Raw genomic sequence first — 7917 nt, 5'->3', positions numbered from 1 at the left:
GAAAGTAGGTTAGTGGAGCAACACAAAGCATTCACACCCCTCCCTCTCTTGTGTCTCTGGCGTGCATGCGTGGTGAGTCTCCTCCCGTCTTTCTGTCTTTTTCTGCTTCCAACGTGTTTGTCCTGAATCATGGTGAAATCAGAGCTCATGTTTTACATACACAGCTGATACAGTATCCATGCTTTATGTTTGTAACTCCCTCCATATTAACTATCATGTGTACACATGCTGTAGTCATTAATCTGTACCTTTCTATCAATCCTGCATTTTCAACTCTAAATCAAACTGCATAACAGATAATGCTATGTAAATAAATGCAAAGCAATATAGTATTGAGTCCTTACTTAGAGATACAATGCTGGGAAAGTGCAGTAAGAGTGTTTGCTTTATTATATTCTCAAGCTGTAAACTTCCACTTCCTCCTATTTTTTTCACTCCGATGGTTTCCTTCCTGATCCTCATCTGCCATGTTTCTCGGGTTATATTATGTCCCTCTGTCGCCACGAAACAGCCACACATCCATCCGGTGTTTGCCTGCAACGTCACTGACCTCCTGACCCTCAATCTTATGTAACCATGGCAATACCCAAATTAGAACATGGAGCATGGAAAAAGGGAGGGGCTTAGAGCCTCACATAGAGGCGGGTAGCAACGAACCAGCTTTCCAGATTAAGGCAGATGGCATGAACGCGCCTGTTGCTCTATGTGTGTATGTGTGCGTGCGTGCGTGTGTGCGCGCATTCTGTGTCTGTTACGCCATAGAGATTAGAGAAGAAATCAAACACCTCTTACAGTAAAACAAATGCGGTGTTGATGATTACACATTCGGAAGTGTTGTGTTCCTGCACGTTCAAACTTCAGTCCATGATTGCAATGACATTTTAATATCTCAAACGGGCCTCTGCACCATGGCGCATAAAGCCCAGTATACAGAGAGGATTATTCTGGGATCCAGGCTCTGCCTTCCATAATCCTCTGTCTTCTCCTCTCCGTCATCCTGCTAAATCCTCTCCCTTCTCCCCTTTCAAATTCCCACTAATCTCTCTCACTCGGACTCTCTGCTTGGCTGTAATCTGGTTTGTACCTATCTTTCACCTGCACCAGGTTCACATCAATAGGTCAGTGTGCCAAACTACAGGAGGCTTCTTCCTTTCCCTCCTTTCACACATCCTTGGTCATCATCACTCCCTGCCCCTGCATAACCCAGGGGATGTCCCAAATGATGCCTAGCTTAAATCTGCCTGGGTTTAAAGGCCTGATGTATATTGCTATCAATATCCCAAGAGTCACAAATGTTACTTATCATTTAGACTGAAAATACAATCTTTATTTTTGAAGTAGGAGTTGCAAATAAGCTACCAAAAGGTCTGATGAGTCACTCTTCTGAAGCTTTTCTGTATTGTACTTTGCATTTTTCAAGTATGTAGAAAACCGTGTGATACAATAGAAAGCTCCAGAACAGGTGAGTAAGTGGACATTGATTTTAGATGTTTTTTTTATAGCAAAGGTTAAGTAAGAACTGTCAGGCCGAAGATCGTGATGTATTTAGAAAGTGTGCACATCCCCGATTACTGCTGGTTCTGTTTGTGTCGCAAGCTAGGAGATCTCCAATTAGATTGTAAGCTGAGTTCATGTCTAATTCATTTAGCAAGACTGGTCAGCGGAGGATCTGACTCTGGCTGCGACTGCCTCTCACTCATTCATTGAAAGCTGTTGACAACAAAGTACTAACTAGCTTACTGTCTACAGCCATACTAGCGAAATACTAAAGTCTGCATGCTAACATGCTCATAGTAACTAATATAGTTTTAGCTTGCTTGGCAACACCAGTTCACAAATGAGCATATGACTGGAACCTCTCTGTTTATTTCCAGTTCCCAAGGGGCCTTTTCAACTGGTGCAGACCAAAAATGTGCACGCTACAGCCAATCCCAACAACAGAACTTGTGCGGTAGTTTTAGGCTGCTAAGCTAGGTAGCTAGCTCCAAGATCTAGTTTACATGGCTTCTAGTTCAACTAAATGCCAGTGTTGGGATCAAGTCATCTTTGATCAAGTCCCAAGTAAGTCTCAAGTCATTTGATCCAAGTCTCAAGCAAGTCTCGAGTCATTTTTTCTTGGGCAAGTCAAGTCGAGTCGAGTCCTTAGTTAAGGCAAGTCAAGTCCCAAGTCAAGTCACTTTTTTTCCACCCAAGATACAGCACTCTAATCTTTAGTATTCGGTCTTTATAAAGAGAAAAGACAAGGTGTTAGTAGCTCGTCTAATAATTATATTATTGGCGAATTCATATAACCTGTTCCAAAAGTATGACAATGAATTGTATCTGGCCTGAGACCATATTGAGTAGTAACGAGTACGACTGATGAGGCTTCTCTTTGGGAAAAAACATCAGGTAGCGGGGGGCTGTGATGTTGCGTGTTGCCATAGCGAGGAGTTTGACTGACAGCCAGTCATCCAATCATGACAATCACATACCAAGGAGCTTTTTGTGTCGTCCAATCATGATTCCCAGTTTGCGCTGCATACATACTTGATAGTTAGACAGAAACTTTGAATTACAACATTTTAAATTTAACAGGTAACATTCAAACTTATGGACACACTCAAGTCATCTGAGTCATCATGCCTCAAGTCCAAGTCAAATCTCAAGTCATCTACTTTTTGTCAAGTCAAGTCGCAAGTCATCAAAACAGTGACTCGAGACGACATCCACATCAAGTCCACATCTCTGCTAAATACACAGGCATACAATTTAGAAGCCAACACACATACTGACATGATAGTGTAATCAGAACATTCCACAGAAATGGTAGCCATCTTGGTTTTTAACGTTGATTAGGAGGTAGCCTATTTTGTTTATCATGGTTACCATCTCAGCACTTAACACAAAGCACAGCTGATACCCATTTTGCACCAAAATTAGTGCGTTGACACAGGTTTTTCAGACCCGGGCAGACCCGCTAATAAATGCCGATTGACTCTTTTCCCATTGCCAGTGGAGTATACGCCTTTCAGTCTCTTTTCTGCTGCGTCACTCTCATCTGCATTTGTGACGAACTCGGCGCCGACAAATTTGGAACGATGTTCGAGCCCCGCTTGAACGGAGAGGGGCGGAATTTGTAGCTGAGATGACAAGGAGTCTCAGAAGTTACTGCCAGAGCATAGCATCGCGCCGGAAAGGCATAGGAGATTAGCGTGTCGACCCAGGTTTTGTGTTCCCATCATTGGCGATAGGAGCCGAGGCGATAATTACCCGGGTCTACTGCAGAGGTATTTGACCCAGGTTTAAATGCCGATTGTAGCCTTTCCCACTGAGCTAAAAAGCCGGGTGTTAGCGGGTTATTTGACCAGTGGGAAAGGGGCTTAAGTCACATGCGTATGACATTAGTTTTTGTAGGCATTAAGTGCTACATTTCGTGCTGATGGCGGCTTTTAGGATTCATCCACTGGAGGCCATGAGTCTTTGAACAAAATTGAACGGCTAACCGTCCTATAGTTGTTGAGATGTTTCAGTCTGGACCCAAGTGGTGGGCACAACAAACCACACCGCTAGTGTTGCTAAAAGCTGCATGTAGACGAGTTCTTTTGTTGGTCCTTAAGAGGTTTGCTCAATGTTCTCACACAGAATAACCTTTGAATTGAATCTCCTCTAATGCTGCTTCTTTAGTATTCTGCTGCTTACTTTAAAGTCATCACCTTGTTTGGAACAAGGTGAACTACATGTCACTTAGGTAGCATGAGCTAATTAGCGAAACAAACAAATAAGAAGCAAATTTAAGTGCCCTTCACTTCACTTTTGACTACGTATTTGTCCTCCCTCAGCAGCTGTTAATGCCAGAGTAGCTGAACCGCCCTCAGGTGCACATTAGAGCTTCACATCCTGTCACTGGGAGTCATGCTGTTTATTTGGTCTTGACGGGCAATAATTAAACGATAGGAATCCAATTAAAGCTGACATTTACCATGGTGTATCTGTCGTCGCTGCTTCCGCACGCAGTGTTTGTCTTGTCTGTCGATAGCGCTCTGCCTCCATCTAGATAACATCGCATCTGACAGTCATGACAGAAAGAAGCGACCACAGGCATTGGCAGAGCTGTGACCGGGGGTTTGATAAAAGGATAGAGGAATAAACATCAATTTAGTCAGCCTAATAAATAATACTGGGACCAGAAGAGATTATGGCAGAGATTATGTCTGTGAGATAAAAAATAAGTCTTAGAGGAATATTAAATAAGAAAGGATCCAGACCAGGGATAGAAACCTACTGGGGACAGCTCTATTTATCTTCTCAGAATGATATCACTGATCCAGGCTCAGATGAGATCATGTATTCAGAGCGATACACAGGCAAAACTACCTCTAAACCAATCGATCAACCTTTTAACTCTTGGGACAATCATATCTTTTATATTTTTTATCCAGCTACAATGTGACTCTATGTTCGACTACGACTAAATCCCTTCATTTGTCATTCTTGAATAACCAAATCAGCTGTAAAGATCCCAAGGCCTTTGTGTGCCTTCTTTATATAAGGCCTGAAAGTTCATTACTTCATATCGTATTCCTGCCATCTGCTGTTATTTTTCATACCCTTCCTTTCATAGCTAATTAGGTGCTAATCCTGTCCTCATTTGTATGGATAATAACCATATGGTTAGAGTGATATCATCATTCATACTTGCAATTATGTGGATGAATGATGAAACATGTTCACTGGAGAGAAAAACTGGACTTTGACAGCTTCAGCTCATGTCTGTACATGTCTGCACATGCCTTTGTGTCTGAGGCCCTTGTCAGCAAGGGCGTAGCAAGGGAGGTGGTCAAGGGCGGCATGGTGCCCTCACCCTAACAGAGTCAGTGTGTATGAGTTGACTTTTGAAAAGTCATTCACAGGTCGAAAAGGGATCGAAAGTGACTACAAAGAGATGCAAAAGGATCAACATAAGACATAACTAACTACAAAGAGTCACAACATGACAACAAAATGATGCAAAATGACTACAAACATTCAAAATGACTACAAATTGACTCAAAAGACTACAAAGATTTAAAATGACTACAAATTGACTCAAAAGTCTACAAAGATTTAAAATGACTACAAATCGACACAAAAGACTACAAAGATTTAAAATGACTACAAAATGACATGAATGTGCATGCGTAGATTCCCTCCTGGTACTCCGGCTTACTCCCACAGTCCAAAGACATGCCCTTTTGGTTAATTGGTGACTCTAAATTGCTTTATATAATGTTAGGTTTGTTGCCCCTATTCAGCCCCACATTACAAATACTACATTATCTAATCTATTTTCCTATGAAAACACACAGAGTGTTCCTCCGTATCTGTCGGGAAAAAAACAAATACAATCAGTCACTAAATTTGTCTCTGTTGCTTTACACATTTTCTTCACTCCCCCCTCGCCTGATTTTCCTTTACAGACCACTTTACCAAGGCCAGCGAGGACGAAAGAGAGACACCAGGCTGGACGAAGATAAATAAGCTACACAAGATAAACAGAAACATGGCAGCAATACAGACAGCTGGTCTACGAGGTCTTAGTGTATGAAGTGTGTGCGAGTGAGTGTGCATACCTCAGTGTGAAAATGAATGACTGATTCTGTGAGATAAAGAAGATATATGCATGTGACCATGAGCAGGACCTGGTGTGTGTCCAAAAGGGAGACACTTTAACATGTTGCTTCTTGTCAGTGGAAAATAGGAACACTTTAGCTTATTTTAACATTGCAAGAGAAAACAAAGTCATCAGCAGCAAAGAGGCCTGAGCAAGACAGAAACTCACAGAGTAAGACAGAGAGAAAGAGGCAACCAAGTCAATGTCCCAATCTGAAGATGATACTGAAAGGAGATCTGCCGTTTCCAACAGGCGCTTCCATGACAACAGCGGCTGACAGGGCCCCCGACCCCATGGCTTGTTTGTAATGAATCATCTGCCCTGAAGATGAGGTAACACCCACAAATGACTACAACTTGACAACAAGACACACTTACACGCGCACGCACACACACACACACACACACACACACACAGCCGTGCCCTCCTCTCATGCCGGATAAGCTTTCAGAGGACGCCTGTTTACCTCGGACAGAAGTGAAGAAAAAAAACACACAAACATACTTGTTTACATCAAGATGATTGTTTTTCCGCTGCAGCCTGTGGAAGGAAGACAGGAGTGGATGTGTATGTTCAACCATAAGAGCCATTAAAGGGATAGTGCTGATTTTTTTTAAGTGGAATTGTATGTGGTAGTTATCAAAAGTCATCAATGTATTGCGCGTGTGAACAGCAACTGAAGAGCTGTAAAAGGAGGGGAATGCAAATGTCTGTTTGTCCTAAATGTATGCAAACAAATCATAAATTACCTCAAGTTTATTTTAAGACACAAGTAAACAAGGTCATCCGGCCTTATTTGACTTGACATTGATAATTTCCCACGTTGTCTTCTTGCCATCTCGACAGATACAAAATCTGTTTTACTAAATAATGCTTCCAGCTGTTTTTATTTTTTGAAACCTTACATTTTGGGCATTTAGAATCTCACGTTTTTAACGCACACCTGGTCTGAGAAGTGGAAGCCATCGTCTCTTCTGCAGAATAATGCATTCAGTCCTTAAAACTTTGGACATATTAAATTATTATTATCGATTACTGACATTTAAGATAAGTGGGGGCATGCTAACGGCCATAAACTGCAAGTCATACATGGACTTTCAGAAGTACCTCATATAACCCCTCTTCAAAAAATCTGAACTATCCCTTTAATGACAAACTCCGATTATGGGTTTTTGGCGCACCTGGATTCTGTGCGTTTATGCATACGTGTTGGTGTGTACAGCATGTGTGTGTTTGTAAGCTATAATCCTACATCACACACTGGCTTGCAAGAATGTGTCTAAGAGAAAAAAAGGCTCCCACTCCCACCAGCTGCTCTGACGAGAGAGATTGAGCATACATGACGACGATTTATTTCACCTTTCTAGAAGACTACCTGCAATCCTCTGCTTGTGTTACAAGTGGAAAAAGTTGGCCGTTGCATATATATAATGAATGACTTGTGTTATGGTCAAAAGTTTCCAATTTCACACATGCCTGAAAGATCTTAAATTATCTTCATGGCGTCTTGGCCTGTAGCAATCAGAGTGTTTGACAAACCATCCATCACTCAATTGCTGTTAGGGGCCGAGATGGGGCCCCAACTTTCTCTTCCTCCAGCTGCTCCTGCACACCCTCTAACTACCTCTGTGTTCTCTGTTAAACATGAATGTAATCACACAATCGCATGCTGTGTTAAGTGTTGCTAATTCAATGTACTTAGTTCTAGAATAACAAGACACACTGTATAGAGTTCATAATGAACTGAGAATGCTGAAGGCCTTAAGATATATTTCCTGTTGTTGTTGATGTAACAAGAACATATGTTGTTTTAACATGAACATATGTTGTTGTTGCTCTGTCTGCCTGTCTCTATCCTGCATCTCTTTTGAGCCCATTTTTCGGCCCATCCAGACGAGGCAGACGGCTGTTCAACATGAGTCTGGTTCTGCTCAATGTTTCTGCCTGTGAAAGTAAAGGAAGTTTTTCTTTGCCAATGTGCAGAATGTTGCTAAGTGCTACTCATGGTGATTCATGTTGGGTCTCTCTCTAAATAACATAACAATGAGTCGGTCTAGACCTGCTCTTTCTGTAAAGTGTCTTGAGATAACTTTGGTTATGATTTGGCTCTATACAAAACAAATTTGATTGACGTCGGCGTATTTAAAAGCAGACGTTCACAGCCATGGAAACGTCAATGGCTGTAGTGATTGTTTTAGTTACATTTCCTCTTGCCGATCCTCCTCCACTCTGCTAATCTGGACCAGATTGGCTGCAGGAGCAGCAACAGAGCTGTCACTCATCCT

This window comes from Semicossyphus pulcher, unplaced genomic scaffold (assembly GCF_022749685.1).
Source record: "Semicossyphus pulcher isolate SPU_LCO1_2020_fin unplaced genomic scaffold, fSemPul1.0.p SCAF_4, whole genome shotgun sequence".
NCBI classification, from domain to species: Eukaryota; Metazoa; Chordata; class Actinopteri; order Labriformes; family Labridae; genus Semicossyphus; species Semicossyphus pulcher.
Note: the sequence above shows the minus strand (reverse complement) of the source record.